The sequence below is a fragment of the Passer montanus genome, unplaced genomic scaffold (assembly GCF_014805655.1).
Source record: "Passer montanus isolate IOZ18808 unplaced genomic scaffold, ASM1480565v1 scaffold19, whole genome shotgun sequence".
Lineage (NCBI taxonomy): Eukaryota > Metazoa > Chordata > Aves > Passeriformes > Passeridae > Passer > Passer montanus.
The window spans coordinates 12,479,757-12,500,895 of NW_024366480.1; the positions used below are offsets into that span (position 1 = coordinate 12,479,757).

The following is a 21,139-nucleotide window of genomic DNA, read 5'->3' on the forward strand; positions in this document are numbered from 1 at the left end:
AGGGAGTTGTAGGGAGTGATAAGGTCACCCCTGAGTCTCCTTTTCTCCAAGTTAAACAATCCCAACTCCCTCAGTCATTCCTCACAGGGCTTATGTTCCAAGCGCCTCACCAGCCTTGTTGCCCTCCTCTGGACACACTCAAGAGTTCTGTGTAGTAAGTTCTGTGTCACAACTGCATCATGCCTTGACAGCTAGTCAGCTGAAGAGCTGAAGCTCCGTTCACTCTTATATTTGCTCTCTCAGTATCTGTGGTACCCATGGAGGCATCCTGACTGGGGCCATCCCTGGGAGCAGGGCTGTGCAGGCTGGGAGGCAGAGCAGCTCTGAAGTGCTGACATATGTTATACACCATAGGCTGCACTAAAAATTAACACCCAGGTCATTTGAGCTCTTCAAAGGAGTTTAATGAGCTGTGAGTTATTACATAATTTGATCCCAGGTTATTTGCAGATGCAACTGTTGTAGCTGAAACGCTTCAGTCAACAAATCCAGTCGCTAAATAAGTAGCCTTTTAACAATTTTAAGTCTGTGAATCATTTCAATGAGCTTGAAGGATGCAGTAATTAAGAAACAATTAAATGCTAAAGTAGTCTAAAGAACATATTTCTCCCACATTTATTGTGTTTATGTTTCTAGACTTTCCCAGTGTAGCTGTGCATGATCCTTTGCTGTAAACAAACCTTATGACATTGTGAGGTCACAGACATGGGCACACGTGCATACAAATATATAATATGGTACAATATACAAATATGTAATGACATCTCTCTAACAGAGCTCAAGTTGTAACATCAGAAAAACTCTGCTCTGGATTGCAATTCAGTTCCTATCCTCTGCAGAGTTAGGCGAAGAGAAATATCAGAGTTATCTGCAGCAATGCCATCTGGTGATTCTCAGTAATATTACACTTCTGCTTAAAAGCAGAATAAATAAAAATCCCAAGGAAATCATGCTGTGTAACCAGCAGGTTAGAGAGTTACCACAGTATATGCTAATTGCAGTCTTTCAGCTGAGCAAACCTTTTTCCTTCCATTCGCTGGAACATCTGATCAAGACAAGTCAGGTATTTTGTAGAAAATCTCTAAGGGGCTGCCTAGCCAATTAAAAATAAATAATTAAATAAATGAGCAAATAAAATGCAAACAAGTCTAAAACCTGACCTGTGCCAGGCAGGCAGAATTCAAAAATAAAATCAAATCCTGTGGATAAAGAAGCTGTAACTGAGTGTCTTCCAGATGCAAGTCCTTTGGATTCCTCAGAGCTGTCCTTTCAGAGACTGCTCTGTTCAAAAGGAAACAACAAATTAGGATTTCACATGTGATTTCCAGTTGAAGCTAAGTGTGGTTTCTGGATCTGTACCAAAATTAGGATATTTTCACAGAAGGTCTGAAGAAATATAACTACATTAAGGTCTTCATGCAGATGTTGAAACTTAAAATAAATCTGAGGATTGTAGAAAACTGTTTGACAAAGAATTTACATGGTTCATTTCCTCTCTTTCCTTGAGTAATCCTAAAATGTGTTCTGCTTCGGATCTGCTATCAAATTGCTTAAATCAGCACTTTAAAATGTTTTCCTTTGCTAATGAGGATCTGACCTTGGAGGATAACATTATTTCCAATTCCAGAGGTGTCTGACCATAGCTAGTATGAGTTTCATCTCTCCTATCCTAGCAGTCAATTTCATGAATGTTAAGCTCCATATCACACCAAAACCCAACATTTTTACGAAGCCAGTGAAGTTTTTTAATGAGAAACTCAGAAAGGGTGAGAAAAGGACTTTATTTTGTAGGGCATGGCCTAGTTATTTTTTTCCACAATTGAAAACATCATTTGGAGTAGTTACAGCAGTCTCCAAAGTTATCAATGTGTTTCAAAGACAGGGAATGAAAAACTAGTATTACCCTTTGGCATTCCATCTTTGCTTACTATTCCTACTCTTTATTTGCTTGATATGCTTCTAAACATTTTGGCTAAGGTTCATAGTGAGGTAAGAATATGAGAAAGACTTTAATTATTCAAAACTGCGAGCTTAAAATGTTTTGAAGGAATACGTTATCTAACTTTGTGAACACCTCCAGAAACACAAAACAACTCTGCTATTTTGTTGAGACAGCACTTGTTTGGTTGACTTCTCCAGTGGTCCAAACAACTTGGGCATCTCCAAGGTTGAAAATGGGTGACTCTGCCATTGGCCAACTCTGCCAATGTCCATATTTCTCTCATGTTGGGGAGTGCCATGCTCATCACACACTTGAGATGTGGCCTCACCAGGACTACACCTCCCCCAAACCTCCCACTGTGCTTTGGCAAAGCCTGGCATGCAGTCAGCAGTCCTCAGTATAAGGATACACTGCTGTGTGCTGCTCAGCCTGCTGCTCTGTGAGACCCTGTTGGCCTTTTGAGATGCTGGGAGTAAGATGGCCATCAGACCTGTGAGCTGATAGTCTCAAATTTAACATAAATCCCTATTGTTCTGTGCAAAGAACTAATAAGTGTATTTCTTATCAAGTGGAGCACAAATAAAGAGGACGCAGGAATTAATTACTTAAAATGTAATGTTTCATTATTTGTTAATGTTGCATTAATTTTGATACTGATATGAAAAATTTTGTGGAAGCCCTTTGCATATGTTTGTATGGAATGTGCTTAAATTCATTTTTCCATTAATACGTTTCTTTTGATTATACTGCACACACAAAAAGTGATAATCTTTTCAGGTGCTCAGATTTACACAGTTCTCCCTAAAGGTATACAGAGCATGTTTGGATTTGAACTCTGCTTTAGTTTCAGACTAGGTGAGTGTGTTATCAAATGCACCATGACTGGAGATTTTTGTGGGGATGTTCAGGACCCCGGGTTCATGGAGACCTCCCAGTGTGCTAATGCAGTAAGAGAGTCTTGACCCCACAATTGTGTGTCCCACTCCTGATGGTGTGCACGTTCTTGTGGACGTGCCCTGATGGAGCCTGCAGCCATGCCTGTGTATTACAGCACCTGAATGCCCAGCACCTAGCTGAGAAAAAATGCCACTTGATGTACCATAACAAACGTACAGGAAGTCATTACAAGCAAAACAGTAATTTAAAAGTTGTTCTGCTGACTGAGCACTGCATGCCTCACATCTCATTAGCTGAGAATTAACATTTTTCTAAGCCCATAAACAAGCATGAAACCTCAGTAATTTTGCCACAATCCAAAAAGCAATGGATTATGGCAAACAGTCTCTCCTGCTCACTGCTGCAAGGCAAGTCTGCCCTTTGCCAGCAGTTTGGGCTGGCTGACAGGTCTGCCTCAGACAGGGGCAGCAGTTTAGCTCAGGTCTGGTGCCCTAAGAGCAAATGATGTGATTTCAGCATCTCTGACTCAGCAGCCTTGTGTATCTGTGGTTTTGGGGACAGAGTTACCTGACCTGAACACAGGGCTAAGAACCCACCTTCTTTGAAATATACCTGGAATCACATCACAAGGAAGCAGGTTTCCCATAGCAGCACCAGCTTGTAATTGCAAACTAATGGGTGGAATATGCAGCAGTATATAAAATAAAATAAAACCACAGTCCTTTTTCATTTGTAAATTGTGAGAGGGCAATATAACTTTTGCCCCAAAAATGTTGTTCTCAGGAACTGGTCATTGCTCTAATCCTCAGAACTCTGAGAACTAGAGATACATCATTCCTTAGCTCAAGAGAAAATAATTAAATTTTCCCTTTATGGAAAAGTACAGCAAAGCCCGGAATATTTCTTTGTGCTAGCTTATTTCCATTGCAGTGTTTTTGTGGTGGCAGTGACAGAAATGAGCTGAATCAGTAGCTGAAGACATGCCCTAATTTATATAATGGAATCACATTTTGAATAATAATTCCAGCCATTTTCCTAAAATAGATTAATGTCATTTAACTACAGTTGTCTTTTGGAAGGCAGGACTTAGGCCTCTTTCCTGAAGAGGCTGTGCTTATTTAATACAGCCAGTGTGTAAAAATAACTCAGGTTTTCCTTTTTAATTTGTGCTACTGTCCAGTCTCTAGCCAGGCGCTGCCACTCACCTTCACTAAGTTCCGCATCATTCCTTTAACACAAACCTCAATATTTTTGTTTTCCCCAGATATAATACTTGCAAAGCTCTCTTGAGCCATAGGATTTTGCAAGAAGTTACAGATTAAATACTTGGTGATGATGAGCTTTTTAAAGTGACTGAGTGATTATTGATTTCAAAAAACTAAGAATTTTTAATAAGTGTGTTTAATGAGTACAGCTCTACAGGGCCACTCTTGTAGTACAGCAATTTGTTTGGAGCCATTATATTTCATCATGTCAGTAATTCCCATTTTGGAGCTCAAATATGATGTATTAGGTACTGAATAGTGTAAATAATTGCACATTTTCATGCTTCCTAAATATGTGTTTATGCAACAGTCTAACAGTAATTGGCTGTTTGAAGCTATGGTAGACTATGGGGTACGTACATTATTAACCACTTTTTGAAACAAACATTGCTTTGTTTCTTTAACAATATGACAGACAAACCCGAAGGAAATGTGGCAGCAAAGAAAACTGCGCATTAAAAAAATTGCAGAACCTCTAAAGTATACACAGAGATGTGATTTACTCTTTTTATTTCTTGCTATTACACCAGTCTCACTGCACTGCTTCTTACAATGCTCAATAACAAGCACAATGCAACTGAAATACTGGGATCTGGAAAACACCTAATGCTGTTTTGCAAAGAGGGACAGTCTCGCTGCCATCAGAGTCTAACAGTTCCCTTTATCAAAAGCACACTGCAAGCAGATGTTGGTAATCTGTTCTAATGCCACAACCTTTGTCTGGCCTCTCAAGGGGCAAATGGATGTGTTGGTCCTTGGAAATTGTTTTTCCTTACTGAATTTAGCTTTGGTCAGATGGGAGAGTGCTAAATTGCATCCCACTTAAAATGCACTAAGCCATCTGAGCAGAACAATTCCTAGTTGCTTTGATCAAGGATTTGAGCTAAGCTATCAGAGGAGGGAAAAAACCCGAAAAAGCAATAAATAATACCACAGAAGCCTCTACTGTGACAGATCTCTTGCCTGTTCTGTTGAGGAAGGTGCCTACCTTTTGTCTCTGCACAGTCAAGATGATGGTGTCTTGATAACCATTCTCTTTCTTGTAACGATTTTCAAATTAATTCTGTCTTTAGCTAAAGTAAAATGTAAATATGTATCCCAATGGGAAGGTTTAGATGAAAGTCAGATTATTGTAATAGGATAGCAAAACAAATGCTGGCAGTCTATTTCTGTTTTGAAATTTTTTTTCTCTCAATTTCTTTTAACTTCCCTCTGAACTTCATGAAGAATCAAATAAAATTATGTATATTTACAGCAGAAAAAATCAGGGTCTACTAGACCAAAATAACCAAGCTATGAATAAAACCCAACTCCTCCATGAACCTCAATCTGACTGCCTCACAAAGTCCTGAGCAAACCTGCCACTTTCCATTTTACATGATGGGCAATTTCCACCCAAGTAATAGAACCAGTTGTTACCTGGTGCCATGGCCTTACACTGTCTTATCCCACACAGCCCCCTGAATGCTCATGTGACATTTTACCATTTGCCTTTTTATTTAAAAAGTGGGAAGCAAAAGAAGAAGGGTTCCAGAGAGATGGAGAAGGGCTGAAGGGAAGTATTGCATCTGTGTTGGAAGCCCTGACAGTGGGGTTGGAAGGGCTGCATGCTCAGATGTAGGTGAAGTCAGTTACTGTCTTGTTACATACTTCCAAGGAAGTTTGTCTTGCCCTGTTTGGGATGTGACTATGAGGGAGTTAGATCATGTTAGAAGTTACCTTAATGCACAGCTAAGACCAAAATGCTTATTCTCCTTTCAGGGGAAAAAAAAAATGGAGATAAGTAAGGACAAGGACATCATTAATTAAGACTTCCAATACCAACACCATCATTCAGTCTTCCTAGATCTTCCTCTAGGATTTTGCCCTCAGCCAAAAAGCTGCATCACATTCACCCAGCTGTGTATATTGTCACTTTGCACAAATAGGCAGTTGTGTTTACCCTCACACGAGCTAACTGCAGGGTTAATCCTCAAACAGGCACTCCTTGTCTACACAGACTCTGCAGCCCGCGGCACACCAACATCTGTTCCGGTGTCGAGTACTTCCACAGATTGCACATGGCATTAGGAGTAAGAGCTCCCTCCCATAATCTGATTTATATTGCCAGTTGTCCCCTTTCAGATATGTGCTGCAGTCCTGAGAGCCTTTTTCTATTTCTGTCAGTGCTTACTGAGACCAGAAGTGTGGATCTCCCTTACGGCTGCTTTAGCTGAGGAGGCTCTCAGTGAGTGCAAAGGTTGCTCTCACGTCCTGCGAGTTTGTGTGGCATCGTCAAGGAATACCTGTAGGGTGAACTGAATCTGAAAACATGTGGGTGGTCTTTTTTTTTATTTATTTAATAGAATACAATAGCCCACCTTACAGGTGACATGCACCACTGGAGAAAATGTGTATCTGTAAATACTTAGCAGTTAAAGCAGTTTTTACTCTTAACACTTTTTTTTTTCCTGATTCAACATACCTGCTTTCATTGAAGGGCAAAGAGTTTGATGGTTAAGTAAAAAAAGTGAGAAGAATTGACAAAAGGGGAAGGACAAAGGAAAAATACAGATTTTGAGTAGCAAAGTAGGTCCAGAAGAGTTTCATAAAACAGAATTGTGACCTGCACTTCAAAAAATCATTCATTATGTAGAATCAGTAACACCTTTCTCTGTGTGAACAGCTGATGGTGAGAAACAGATGCATGGAGCTTTGAAACTGAATTTTTCCAAAATGCTTTGTCTCCTCCTTATTCCTTCATCATGTATGAATTTGTGTGTAGACTAGGTGGAGATGATGTGCTGTCTAGCATGTTTTATTGATGTTGTTTGAGTTCCCAGTGTAGACAGGTTTTGACATTTGTTTTAGAACATATTTTCTGGTTGTGATGAGATTACATTTTTCCTGCAGGCAGGAGATATAGAAGAATATGAAATGGTCGTCAAGTTAATGGTGTCCAGAATCCCTTTATTGCCTTCAAAGGGCTGGCAAAACTAGTGAATGGAAAATAATGAACATGACAGATAAGTAGGCACTGGATAGAAAGCTTGAATAGCTGTGGGAATTTTTGGGACCAGAGCAGCAGTGTTGGAATTTCATCAAATGAAGGGGAATGCTTTCTCCCATCTGTTCTGCAGATACATGTCTTAATATTTTAAGTACAATATTGCAGACCAGGGCAGTCTGTTAAGTTACAAAGCTGAGACATGTCTTTCTTTTCCTGCAGAATTTGCTCACTGAGGGTCCAGTTGTGTAAGGTGCTGAGTGTCCTCAGCTGCCACCATCGTAGCATCAGTTCATGATTTCTGTATGCCTGGTGTCACAGAAGCATCTGACTCCTCTATTTCACTGCCAGTACCTTTAGAAGCAGAGGAGTCTAGGGCAGGAGCATGAACCTGTTGGAATCCAGTTTAGGATATTTTTTTAGAAGAAACAAATGTAAGCTTTTCTAGTCCTTTTGCTGTTGAAATCTTAAATTGGACAATGACATTCTAGGGCATAATACAGACATGGATTGCAAAACAATTTCCAAGGAATCTTTTCAGATTTTGGGGTTGGGGTTTTTTTTTCCATTTTGCTGCTAAAAAAAATTAGATCTTGAGAAGTGTCAATGAGGTAAATATTTACACTTCCCCTATCCTGCAGTAGCAGGCAAATTTGCGGCAAAATAAAAACTGATTTTATTGCCCAGTGTCAGGATTGTTTCTGTCACCTCCATAAATGGAAGAGATTGAATGGGCAACTGTATCTTTCCTTCTTCATGATTAACAAGATCATGCTCAGCAGAACAAGATGGAGGAATACTGAGTGCCGTTGTCCATAACACCATGTTGAGAATTGACCACAGCCACAACATTTCATATATGTGTGCTAAACAATGATAAAAAAGACCACCCATTGCAAACTAGCATGACTCCATTAAAGGGGTTGTTTCTATTTGCACTGCAATCATGTGCACTTCTCCCAGACCATTTGTTATTTCCTCCTCTGCACATTAAGTTTGGTACATACATGTCTTTTGAAGAACTGGCAAACAACTAACTTTGCCAGCTGTTGCTGATGTGGAGAGGAATCCTCACTCCATCTTCAGACAACCGCCTCTCCAGCAGACATGGAAAAGTGTCAAGAACACTTTTAGGGTGGCATTCTGGCCAATGACTATGCAGATGCACAAGAATAAAGTATTTTTTATTGAAGCCAAAATGTATGTAATTGAAATTGTCAATTACCACCACTAATTTCCAAAAAAAACCCAGTGTGTTTAAAAAACAACATAAGTGTGGTAATTGGGAACATGTGACATTAATTATGGGTGCAGGAGTGGGCATACCCACCTGATCTAGGCTTCCTTTTTCTCATTTCCAGCATTACATTAACAAATTTTGTGCCTGAGGCATAGTCAGCTTCTGACACTGAAGTGTACTGGCTGTATCAGCATAATCTGGCTTCATCTTTTACATCTAATTTTATTCTCCTGAAAAGTCTATTATTATTATTGGAGCATGACAATATGCTTCTTAGGAGAGAGAAAAAAACCCAGGGAAGTTATTAATTCAAACCGTCAGCAATATCTAGCTCATTCATATTGTTATAAAAAACATTTCACTTGTAAAATAAAACTGGTGTATGTTTGCTTTTTGATAAAGTCTCAGGAATAAGTGGGTATCTTTCTACTGGGGCAGTTGGTAGAAATTTTGCAAATCCAAATTAGCATACATCTTCCTAAAATTGCAGTAAGTTAAAAAACTATGGCTTTTCATCAAAAAAAGGAAAGTGTTGCATTTCTCAGATTAAGTGAAAATAAGTTCAGGTTGCAAAAGTGGTAATGTCATTGAATAATTTTATAGGACAAGGCCTGCTAATGCCTTGTGTGCTGCTGATGCACATCATCTGCTAGTCAGCTTTCCACTTACACTTTAGCTGCTTTGCTGATTCTTATCAGTTTGTCTGCTTAAAATGTGTTTTATAAAATACTTTTTATTTCATACACTTCGATTCATCTTTACCCTCACTGAAGATTTCCTGTTTAATTCCACTGAATTAATATTTTAATACTTGTTGAAAGTAACTGGCATGTCTTCTCCTGGAGCTGCATTTACACTGATTTCTCTGGTGCAGTCCCTGATGACTTCCCACAATAATCAGACTGAGCTGTTTGCCAGGCTTCACAGAAGTGGTTAGTTAATGAAGATTTGTTTGGGGACAGGCTGAAGCTAATGGCATGGCTCATTTCCTCAATAAAAACTGCTGTTTAGTAAACTGTATCTGATGACCTCATGACACTCATGTCAGTCACCGTTTTTCCTAGAACATTTATTCTGATTTTTACAGATAATAGCTCTCCAACCATTCTTTGATACTGTTTTAGAGAAAACTAATGATGTGTCCTCCTCTAATGATGATATTTAATCCAGTCTCATAGATTTTTATGTCATCTTTTGCTGCCTATGAAAAATGTAGATATATTTTAGTTTGTCAGCCATCAATACCCCTCCACAAGTCAGACTACAGACTCTTCAGACAGTATTCAGATGCCCATCATTTATATAGTCATATTTTATATCTGCTAAAAGCATTATTGCATAATGTTACTGGTGTGCAACATTGCCCACTGTGCACATGCATATTAATCACCCATGTCTGTAACAGTCATTTCCTCTAAATTTTGCCTGTATTTTAATTTTTTTGTTTCCCCCAGTTGCACCTTTCTGGTTATCTCGAAGAAGAACTCTCTTTCAATTCCCAGTCCAATGTGTTGTTGGACAAACAGGGCAGCTCCAGCAGACAAGTGTCATTCCTGTCTGAAGAAAGGGAATGGGTTACAAGCAGGAAGTGAAGTGGAGAAGACAGTGTTTCAGCTCTGACAGCTTGAGAGATTTTTCTGGGTCCCTACTAGGAAATCAAATTTCCTTTTCCATTTTTTTTTTCCTTTTTGTATTTTAATTAGTAGAATTATAGTGAGACCATCTCAGCACACAGGAGAGGGTAGCGTGTAGAGATACAGCAGCTAAGGTCACCCACTCAATCATGAACTATGAAATCATCATGTTTGCAACTTCTGAAATGGAAGAAATGGGGATAACTAGCACAGACTGCATTTAAAGAAAGATCATTGCTAATCTGTAAGCATACAATACCAGTACTTTTTTCCTAGCTCTTTTTAACTGCATATAATTATCCTTCAGACAAGCTGTCCTTTTTCACAGCTTCTTTCTTTTGTTTCCTTTTCCTCTGATTCTGTTCCATGTGGCTAGTTTGAATAATTATGTAACTGTTTCTGATTTTTGGAACTGAGGTGGGTTCCACTTGTGCAGCTGGGCTCACAGTCCCTCTGTCACCAAACTCAGCTGTTGGCCCATGGGCCAGCAGTGCCCTCCTCTCACCATTTTGCTATTGCTGTTTCACTGCACTCAGTAGCATCAAGAGCAATCCCCCCCACCCTTCTTGCTAAGCTATATATCCTATTCCCTGTTGTGTTAATGAATCTTCTGTATCTTTTCTGAATTCTTATTTCATCTTATTACACCATTTCCACTTGCATAAGGCAGCAATGAGAAAGCTCCAAGCTATGTGTTCCTTGCAAAAACAGAAATTTGCAATCACAGAAGTCCTGTTGTGTTAGTAAAAACATGAGAATTTCAGTCCCAACAATGTGAGGAGGCAGAGTTCAGGTCAGGCTGGCAATGAACCATCACAAAGATGTTGCTTTCACAGAATAGCATTTGAGGTGAGGCTTTCCTGCATTGCATGTGTGAAATTCATGATTTTACTTCTTAAAATGAAAATTTCTATTAAGCAAAAGTTAGCTGGCTATTGAAGAAGTGCTGGTAAGGCAATCCCAATACCCCTTTCCCCTGTCTAACCTTTAGGGCAAAAAATTATAGAACTTGGTCAGCCGCGTCTCCATTTTTCTTAACATGATCTTCATTTTACATGGACTAGATTGAAAAAGCAGATTATGCAAGAATATTTCTTCTGGCCACTTGAGGGTTTTAACAGCAGAATAATAACTAATTTCCCATCCTGTGTATAATTATGGCAAATTCTGCTGAGAGGATAAATTTTCTCCAGTCTCCATTCTCCCTTTATCTAATCATATTCAGCAGGAAGCTTTGCCAGTAATCTGGCTGGCTCAGTTCCACTTCTCGATAGTTCTTTTACAAAAATCTCTTCTTGAGCAAGTTGTTACAGATACAGTACAATTACAGTATATTGTGTTCTTCCAACTTACAGATTTTAAAATGTAACATTTATGGTGAGAGCAAGGCCTATGGTTCATTCAGGTGCATGAACTGTGTGGCACAGAGTCAAGTTTTTTAATAACTGCATTTGCACGTAGTGATTCACCTCATTTGATGCTTTCAGGGAACCCTCCTCTTGCTAATGGGTCAGAATTGGTCATAAGAGTCTGCTCCAGCACAAGATACGAAACTCTTAACTGGGTTTGAAACAAATACAGTTCCTTTTACAAGAATTAGGCTGATAATAACAGCAGTAGTTTTAAGTGTAGTTCTGATAAAGTTACAGTCTAATTCCTTTTTTCTTTCAATGTACCCTAACTGAAACGTGAAAAACTCTTACTGCACACTGAAGGTAGAATTATTTCTGTAGGCAAAATGAATTTTGCCCTAAAATAAATATATCCTAGATAATTCTCTTTGTATATAGAAGTAAGCCCATAGTCTCATGTCTTTTGAAGCTGAGCAGCTGAGGATACCTGTGGAATCACAACAAAATCATACAGGTGTGCTTAGCACTGGTTCCTCCACGGCCTGAGTGCCTGACAGGCTGCCATGTGTGACCATGTCGTGCTGGAGCTCGCAGCAGCCAAGGCACACTCTGGATTTCACAGCTGCAGGCAGTGCTGAGGACAGACAGTTCCAAGGAGTGCGGTTCAGCTGAGTGTGAGCTGCAGTGCAGCCAAAGGGTGCCCTTTGTCTTTCACTTTTCTGGAAGTCATGCAACTGCCTTGGTACCATCACCCCCCGTCATGTGCAAAAATGAAAACTGTTCTCACAATGTTTAGAAAAACAGAAAGAGGGGAATGCTTGGAAAGTCACAATGAGCTGGTGCTGTTGAAAGTGAAACAGCGGATGGTATCGGCTGCACCTCCTGCTTCCAAGGAGACTGCCATCTGATCCTGGAAACAAGGAATGTGAAAGACGTTTTTGATTTGGAAAGCTATTAAAATACTTCAAAAGGTGCTCTACCTGATATGTGCCTGTTCTAGTGCAGAGCTTTGCAAATTTGGTATTAACAATGCTTATTTTCTTGAAAGTTGTTGTTGTGCCTCAGTTTTGTGAATTTTTAATTTGTCAGCTTTATTCAGTCTTGAAAGATTTCTAAATGGATTTTCCTGTCTACATTCCTTGCATCAACAACTTGCATTACTTCCACCCCTAATTTAGTGAACAAATTGGTCCCAGGCAGAAAGCTGCAGTATGAATCCACTTTTCCCTGGAGGATACCTGCTTATGCTTTTGACAAAGTATCATCTCAAACTGGAAATGGATAAAATGAGAACTTCCTTGGAAGTAACTGCAAATGTGGGTCACAGCTTTCCAGCAGACCAGTGATGAAAATGAGAGGTGGCTGCTTCCTCCTCTGACCCAATTGTTCTTCATTAGCATCAGCAATAAGCCCTACTAAGCAGTGCTGGAGCTCTCTGGCCTTTTAAATTCCCACAGAGAAAGCTCACTTTTGTGAGGCCTGAGAACAGCTGGTTTGACTTATGCATATATGATCATGTGGGAACAAAGGGAATCACTTAAAGCAAAGAGCTAATAATTTCTTCCAGAGATCCTCAGTGTATGGATGCCTGATTTCCTCAAAGTCCTGCTTGTAGCAAGCATTGCTTCCTAATAAAGAGACTAGAGCAGAATGTAAGCACTTGCTGTCTTTCATGGTCATCTTTAAAAGAGAAAGATAATGCATAACATGTTCAACAAGATATTTTTCTTCAAAAAATGAAAGCTTTCTCACTGGCTGAAGGAAAAAAACCCTCTCAAGTACCAGGCCATGGGGATATACTTTGTTTTTAAAAAAAAATTGGAAAACAGATGTTTAACTCCAGGGCCAAGTGTTTGCCTAAGCCAGCTCTCTTGGGGACATGCAAGAGCAAATATCAGGAAGACAAAGTAGTCACCCCATAGGATACCTATAACTGCTTGTTGACTCTTGAGATAGACAAGGAGACAGCATGGCATTTTTGTAAGCCTGGGACTAAAAATTCAGACGGTAGTGACAGACGAGGCAAGAAGACTTAGGTGCAAGCCACAGTAGGAAAAGTGTTAAACTGTGGTCTCAAAGAGGACCCACCATGATCACAGAGATATTCAGCTGGGACCAGCTGGGAGAGAACCTCAAGTCTGTTATCTTTTGAGGTAGATGGTTTTCATCCTGTTCCTTATAGTGAGTTTCCAAAAAGACTCAGAAGAGCTTTTAAACTTGAAAAGATAAATTTTACTAGACTTTGACCTGAAGTAGTTGGCTTTTAAAATGAAATTCAAAGGAAATTCAAAGTGACTCAACAAGATGGGATAGAAATTAATAAGGCTGAGAACATTTTGATGAAGAAGCTGTGAGTGAAAATTGCTCAGGAAGGCAGACGAAAGCTGCCCTGTGGAGTTGGATTGTTCCCTGCATTTGACACAAAGCTCCTGTGTGGTATTAAACAAGCAATTTCCTGCAGGTATCAGAGTGACACAGAATCTGAGATTGGGCTGGAAGGGACCTTTAAAGATCAGCTAGTTCCAACCCCCTGCCATGGGCAGGAGCATGTCTGCCTGCTTTGAACTTGTGTCTTAGGTCTCTGGCTGGAAATGCTTATTTAAGTGCTTGGTTAATTGCTGAGGTAGAACTGAAGTCACAGGGAGCTCTCCTTTGCAGGCAGGAGGTGATAACATCCTGCACCCGATCTCTACTGAATTAGTAGCCATTTTATGAAGAAATAGCCAATTGGGTTGAATTAAGACTTATAAGGGCTGTGGGGTTTTTTTTACAGATTGAGTACAGGGCATATATTATGTGCAGATAGATGGCTATATCGATTACACAGAAAAATATATAATATAAACTGCATAACTAATCTTCTGTCCTCTGATTTCTCCCAAGCTTCAATTTAATTTAAATTGTGGCTTATGCCTCTCTGTGTGTGGTTTTCTCTGGGATCTTCAGTGTTTGGATTTTATAACAATTTGTGTTAATAATGAGACTATAAGTAATTTCCACTGTCATATGGAGTTTGTTTGTAGGCAGAGGATGCAAATGCAGCCATGAACTGTTGGGAATCCTACAGTACCTGACTAGCTCTCAGAGAGGTTCCCCAGTTTTTCAGCATCCAATGTTGGTACATGTAGAGCACTTTTTATGCTCTCTATGCAGTATTTAATGGTCTACAGATTTAACCAATCATCCTAATAAAATCTCAAAGATAAAAAAGCTATTCTTTAAAAGAAATGCAGAGGCTGAAAAAGGCTGGAATAAAGTTGATCCCATAAGCTGTTATGATTTTTGCATTGAGTTGCAAGCCTTATCACACAAAAATTCATTAGAACACAGTGTAAACAAGGTTAAAATCAAGTATTTTGGGAAAGGTAGAAGTAGTGATAAGCAATGTTTAAAGGAAAGGCTTAAACTTTGCTGTTTCAAACATGTTTGCCATTTCAAAGAGCTTCCAGCTTTAGCTTTAATACTCTCCCAAAATGTTTCCTCTTTAAATTTGGCTCTGCCCCCAGAAATAATTTCCTTCTTGAAACTGAAAACAGCAGTGACAGCTCTTCTGCATGTTAAGACGTCACTGCTTAAAATCTGATATCGCATATCCCTGCAGGCTCAGAAACTGGAGCTTTAGATTGCTGCAGAAGGTTGATCTCCAGCTGCCTAATTATTCTGTGCAGCTGCTTCTTTCAAATCCTGTAAGGCCCTGATGTATCAAAGTTGAAATTATCAATTTCTGCCATGAAAAGATTTCATAAGGCATATATATATATATATATATATATATATTTGGTTTTATGATTTCAAATGGTCCCATAAAGAAGAGTTGAGTATGTAGCAACTGTAGAAGAAACTCTTTGAAAACTGAAATTCAATTTTTTTGGTTTTGTTTTTCTTGTAATATGCCTTCATTCAGGAAAGATGTGGTTTCAGAAGACTTGAGCCAGTGAAAACTTACACACCCTGACATTCACTGGGTGCCTTTTGATAGTATAGTGTAATACAATACCGTGTTGTCCACAAAATATGTTTCTTGCACAGCTGTCCTTTGCATTCAGTTACTTGATTTCAGTAATAATGAAAAATAGCCTGTCCAAAGTAGTGTTTCATAACACACTGTAAACAGTATAATTTGATCTCAACAGCATTAGGATGGTCAATTAAACAGAAAGCCGAGCCACCAGCCACCTGTTAAATCCCTTCACTGCTGCTCCATCACCAAGAAAGCTTGCCCTGTGCTCAAGCTCTCCCAGGGTGTTTTAGAGAAGATGAAAAGCCCAGAAAGTCATCCCAAGGGACTTCTGGGAGCAGAAGGAGACAGGGAGGCTTGGAACCCTCACAGAGGGGTTGGGTCCTGTGGCAAGTCCTGCTACAGCCAACCAGCTGTGACAACAGAGTTGGTGCTACTGCATTTAATATCTGCTGAAGCTGTTGAATTTTGACAGATCTGACAACACTAATCATGTGGTTGGTGGTAAAAGCTTAGGATTTGACATAGTGATAGACCTGCATATCTTAACTGAAGGTTTTAAGGCTACTTTGAAATGGAAAGGAAAACATCCTCATGGGTGAGGAAAAGGCCAAGCTACCTAATACCTTCTTAGTCTCAGTCTTTGTAAGATCAGTTGTTCTCCAGGTATCCAGCCCCTGAGCTGGATGCCTGGAACAGGGAGCAGAACCCCCATAATCCAAGGGGAAATGGTCAGTGACCTCCTGCACTACTTAGACACACACAGTTCCATGGGCTGGCTGGGATCACCCAAGGCTACTGAGGGAGCTGGTGGAAGTGCTCACCAAGCCACTTTTCATCTTTTGTCAGCAGTCACAGCTGGTACACAAGCACTTGTGATATCATGGTGTTCTACTTTTGATGTCCAGTTGGTTCACTTTAGCATTTGTCTACATTTTAATCAGGAAATAAAGGTATAGGACCACACAGGTAACCATGAAAAATCTAATAGCTTTAGAGTCACTTTTAAAATTCTGTCATTTTGGTCCTATCCTCTTATATAACATACAGAGAAATCCTCAGCTCACAAAAAGCATTGACATATCCATACCAAATAGTGTATGCAGTTCATACACTTTGGTACGGGTTACCTGTGCTGTATTCCAGATTTACTTCATTGCTTCTAAAGTTTTTTTTTAAGAACAAAATTTAGGATGACCTTGAGTTTATTTTTGAAAGAATAACTACATCAGTGCCTCTTTCTGCAACCTAAACATAAAAATCACATGGAAGTTTAAGCCTTCATATTGATTTAGAAATACCTAGAACATGAGTTGAGTTGGAATTTCTGTGTTTCAGCCATAGATGGAAAAGGAGGATCAATTTTGACTGAAAGAAAACTTGCCAAAGGCCACTAAGTAACATTGTTTGAATGATAAGCAGGTGATGGCTGCTGTGAAGTTTTGCTGAGATTAGGAGTGAAAAAGTTAAAGGGACAGAGTTTCCAAAGCATTTACTCCCATGTTTGTCAGTGGAGTGAATCTTAAAAATCCACTGCAGGGAAGAGGTAAACAGCTGATGTCTCTGATTCAAAAAACAAAATCAGTCCTTTGCCTGATATATAGACATACACTTTTATAGGGCAGTATGACTAAACTATTTTATAAGCAACTGATAAATTGCTGTAACTTGTAAGGTTTGTCATCCTTCTTGTTCTACTGACTGCCTGGACAAATAATAAGCCAATTATGCTTGTCATGTGTTATCTTAAACTGATGAGTTTTGCTTACATTAATTTTACTATTTTAAGGAGTTTGGTTTTTTTTTCGTCTGTGGTTAGTTCTACTATTATGCTGTTTGTGTCCTCTGTGAATTCTCCAGGTGAGAACAGTTAATTTATTTTTTTTAATACAGAGAGATAATTAAAAAGGACTTTGTAATTTCCTTTTTCATCTATCACTAGCTGCTTTAGAATTCACTGAACTACAACATTTTACTAATTAACATAATCCTGCTCCTTGTCAATGCAGCCACTTTTCTGTAAAGTGAAAATCTCAGACTCTACCCATACATGCATCAAAAGATACTTGCACTTATGATAGTATTAATTTTCAAAAATTGTTCCATAAGCATTTTCAGAATGGATCTCCTTAGTTTGAAATAAGAGGAAAAATTCATATGGTGATTTGTGAAATTTTGCTTCATTACCAGGAAAAAAAATTATTCATTTCTCTTCCTCACCAGACTATTTCCTGATGTGTTCATTGTTGTGCATTTATGGTTTCAAATACCCAATTTCTTTACTTTTATAATAGATCTTCATGATTCCATTCCCACTTATAAAGCTAATTATGATAGTACTCAACATTGACATTGTATTTTTCATCCTTGCAACAATTCACAAGTGAGAAAAGTAAGGATTATTGGCCCTGTATCAGTGATGAAAAAAAACTGAAATAAAAAGGAATTGGAGCTTGAATTTTACTCTAGACCTTCTGATTCTAGTCTTGTGAGTGCTGATACCATTAAGCTTCCCATCTGAATACTAAAGTTGTCTTCTTCTCATAGTATTAGCATATATGCCATGATATTAAATTTGCCTCTGTTTCTGTTCATTTGACCTCATTTCAGTTAAGATTTAATTTTTTTTAATATATAGTTACTTCAATAAATTGTTTTTCAATCAACATTAGAAGTGATTTAGGAGTGAAGTCATGGATTTTGAAAGTTCAGAAACTGAAAAAAGCAACATATTTCGAAATTTAATAGTTATGCTTGTCTAATCAATACACTGCTAACAAAGATTGGAAAAGTGGTTACTTAATTAAGGTTTGGCAGACTAGAATTGTTTGTCGTCACTTCAATGAGGATTAAAAAAAGCAAGCTCCCTGTGATAGCTGGAGTTTTGATCCTCCTTAGAGAGAGAAATGGAAGAAATGAGGTTCCTTTTTTTTGTATGCATTGGTACATCTGCATGGAAAATTTTGTTCAGCATCTTCCTAGGGATCTTGTTTGTAACCTTGGTGTTATACCTCACTTTTTTTTCTGCTCACCAAATTAAACCTGGTTCTTTTTGACAAGTGTTTGCCATCAAAGATTAGAATCTAAATCTTTGTGCAAAGAGTCAAGTTACCTAAGTTTTTTATATCTATCTCAAGTTTCTGGATTTCATGTGAGATGGGAAGATTAGCACTTATAGTTGATAAGTTAACTTTATTTCCTAAAAATGGATTAAATTCTTGAGTTTCGTATTTTTTGCAACACAAATGTTTGCACTCATGAGAAAATTCAGCTGACATCGTTTTGGGAAATCAAGGAAATAAATGGCGAAAACAGCTGTAAGGAAATTAATATTTGGCTAGTTTGCTTGGAGTACAGTGAATTTCTCAGTCAGAGCAGAGTTTCTATCTGCTACAACCATTAATTTTGCTGATTTACTGTAAACATTTGAAATGGCATAAGAGAGCCTAATTTCCTGCCTTTCTTTTAGAAATAGTACTGCCTGATTCCCACATGCAGCCCACTTCAGCTTGGAGTATTTATTGGTACTATTTATTGTTCCAGTTAAGCCTGGGTGGTGTTCTTTGAGCTACCATAGTTCACTGCAAAGAGGGACCTGCAGGTCTGTGAGGCATCCCTGAACATCAAAAGTTCAAAGCTGCTTAGGTTGAGAAACCATCAAGATCCCTTTCTTCAGACTCTCAAAAGTGGGAAGTTTGTGTTCTGGCTTGTGACTCGTGAGGTGTAGGTTATAATCTATAGGAAGGAAGTGCAAAATTACCTTGGTTTTTTCCTAGAATGAGAGTTTCACAGAACTTCAGGAGCAACTTCAAGCCTCTTGTAGTGACCAGATCAGATTACAAACACAGTGAAACCCTAACTCCAGTTAGTGACGCCAGAGAGCTGTGCTGTTCAGCTGGAGTCTGTGTATCCATCATCCCCGGGGCAGCTGCTGTGAGTCAGCAGCTGACCCAGAGCCCAGGACTGATCCCTCCCTCTGCCTGCTCTGATGGCTCAGGAGAGGGGGGATAACATGTCTGTGTAGACAAATCAATGCAGAGGGGTTATGGATGGGTAATTCCCATGCCCAAGGATGGGGGGGAAGCACCTTCCAACAAGGGCAAAAAAGTAAAATGCTCCTAAATATCAGGAGTAGATCCAGGATCTATCCTGCTGACAGAACAGCAGACCCTGCTCTCTGTAAAAAGCAAACGTGGAGAAATTTCTGTACTTGGTCTTTTGGAGAGTGAGCGAGACAAACTGGCTGGGCTTGGACAGACAAGATGAGGTGGTTTGATCAGCAGGTTGTGCTGTTGTATCATTGGAAGCTGTGCCTCGGCACTCCTCCTAGCTTGCTACAAATTCCTTATGGCAATGAGCACATTTATCAACAAATAAAGAAGATCTTCTAAGACCTTTTAAAAGGTCTCTCTTTTTGAACTCTTAGGCTCATATTCATCATGTCCTGCAATTATGCAGTTTATGTCACTTAGGATATTACATCTGACCTGATGAGACTTCCATTCTAATTATCACCTTTTGTCATTATTAGATCGTTTAATTCAACATGCTGATCTGATTAAGTAATTCTGGTCTCAATCTCTACCTCTGATTTAAGGTGGCAATACCTAAATTAAAATGAAACTTTGAGTAGCCAGTAGCATGTTTGTAAGTGTCCGGGAGCCAGTGCTAGAGGGTTTGATTATTGCTGCTGAGGAGGTGAGAATTTTTCTTTTACTAGCTTGTTTCAACAGTCCAGGAGAACATGTTCTTCAATCATTCTGGACAACTAAACTTCATTTTCTGTTTTATAACCTAAATAAAAATGTCATTTTACTTGTTTCCTGTTAAATCTCCCAAACATCTTGTGCCTCTGCCTTGGCCAAATAAACAGTCTGCACGCTGTGGTTCTGTTGGACAGCTAGAAACTGTTTGCTCATTTTGTTGACCCAGTTCCAGCCAAGCAGTAAATGTGGAATACAAAAAATTCCAATTGTCTTGGTCAAAGTCAGAAGAATCAGGTTGTCTGTAATATTTAGTTGCCAGTGCCCAGAAAAATGGGTGTGAATACTTTCCAAAAGAAAAGCTTTAAAGAGCATATGTGATTTTAAGGATTACCATGAGCAAGAGGATTATTATTTGAGAGACAAAGGGAATAAGAGATTACAGCACATTAAAAGAGAGTTGTTTTACATCAAAGGTGTAGGATGGTTACACACTTTGTATAAAACAAGGCATTGGCCAGAGAGCCAGACAGTTGGGATTTAGATTGAGCTCTCAAGCTCTTTTAGCTTTTCTATTTCAGCTCTATATAACAGTGTCTGAAATATGCAAAGATGTTTGCATTCAGAAGAGAATTAAGCAACAATAATCAGCTTACAGATTTCTGTTCTGTGATATGCTGAAGAAAAGAGAAAAAAATCCAGACATTTAGGTCAAATATAAAAAGCCTCTGGGCTGTTTGGAGTGAGCATCCAGTTGAATGATCACAGGAAGAAATTTATATTAAACATCCCATCAAAATAGCCTCTTCTCTTTGGCAAAATGCATAACTCAAACATTTAGTGTCTTTCATCTTGTCTTGAGATTTGTTTCCATCATCTGATCGCAGCTGAAATCTTAAAAAAAAAAATTGAGTGCCTACTTAAAAATTATTGTGCAATATATATTTAAGACTAAAAGTTTTGATTTTCTCATAAATTTTCGATTAAGAAAATTTACAATCAGCATTATTATGCCAGTAGATCAATATGATCTAGCCCAAAGGGCAGGAGCTTAATTCTCTTGCATCTCATTTTTCTTCCTCTGCCTGCAGATGTAGCTTGCAACTTACTTGTAGGTCAGATTTGAGCCTCAAAGCTGTGACAGCATTCCTGTAAATATGTT

The 21,139-nt window shown here is 38.8% G+C and overlaps 1 protein-coding gene across 5 annotated transcripts in view; it reads left to right on the forward strand.

Moving 5' to 3' along the window:
- The window catches only part of DLGAP1 (DLG associated protein 1), a 252,400-nt gene that overhangs the window by 164,143 nt on the left and 67,118 nt on the right, over positions 1 to 21,139 (forward strand). The gene's annotated exons all lie outside the window — the stretch shown is intronic.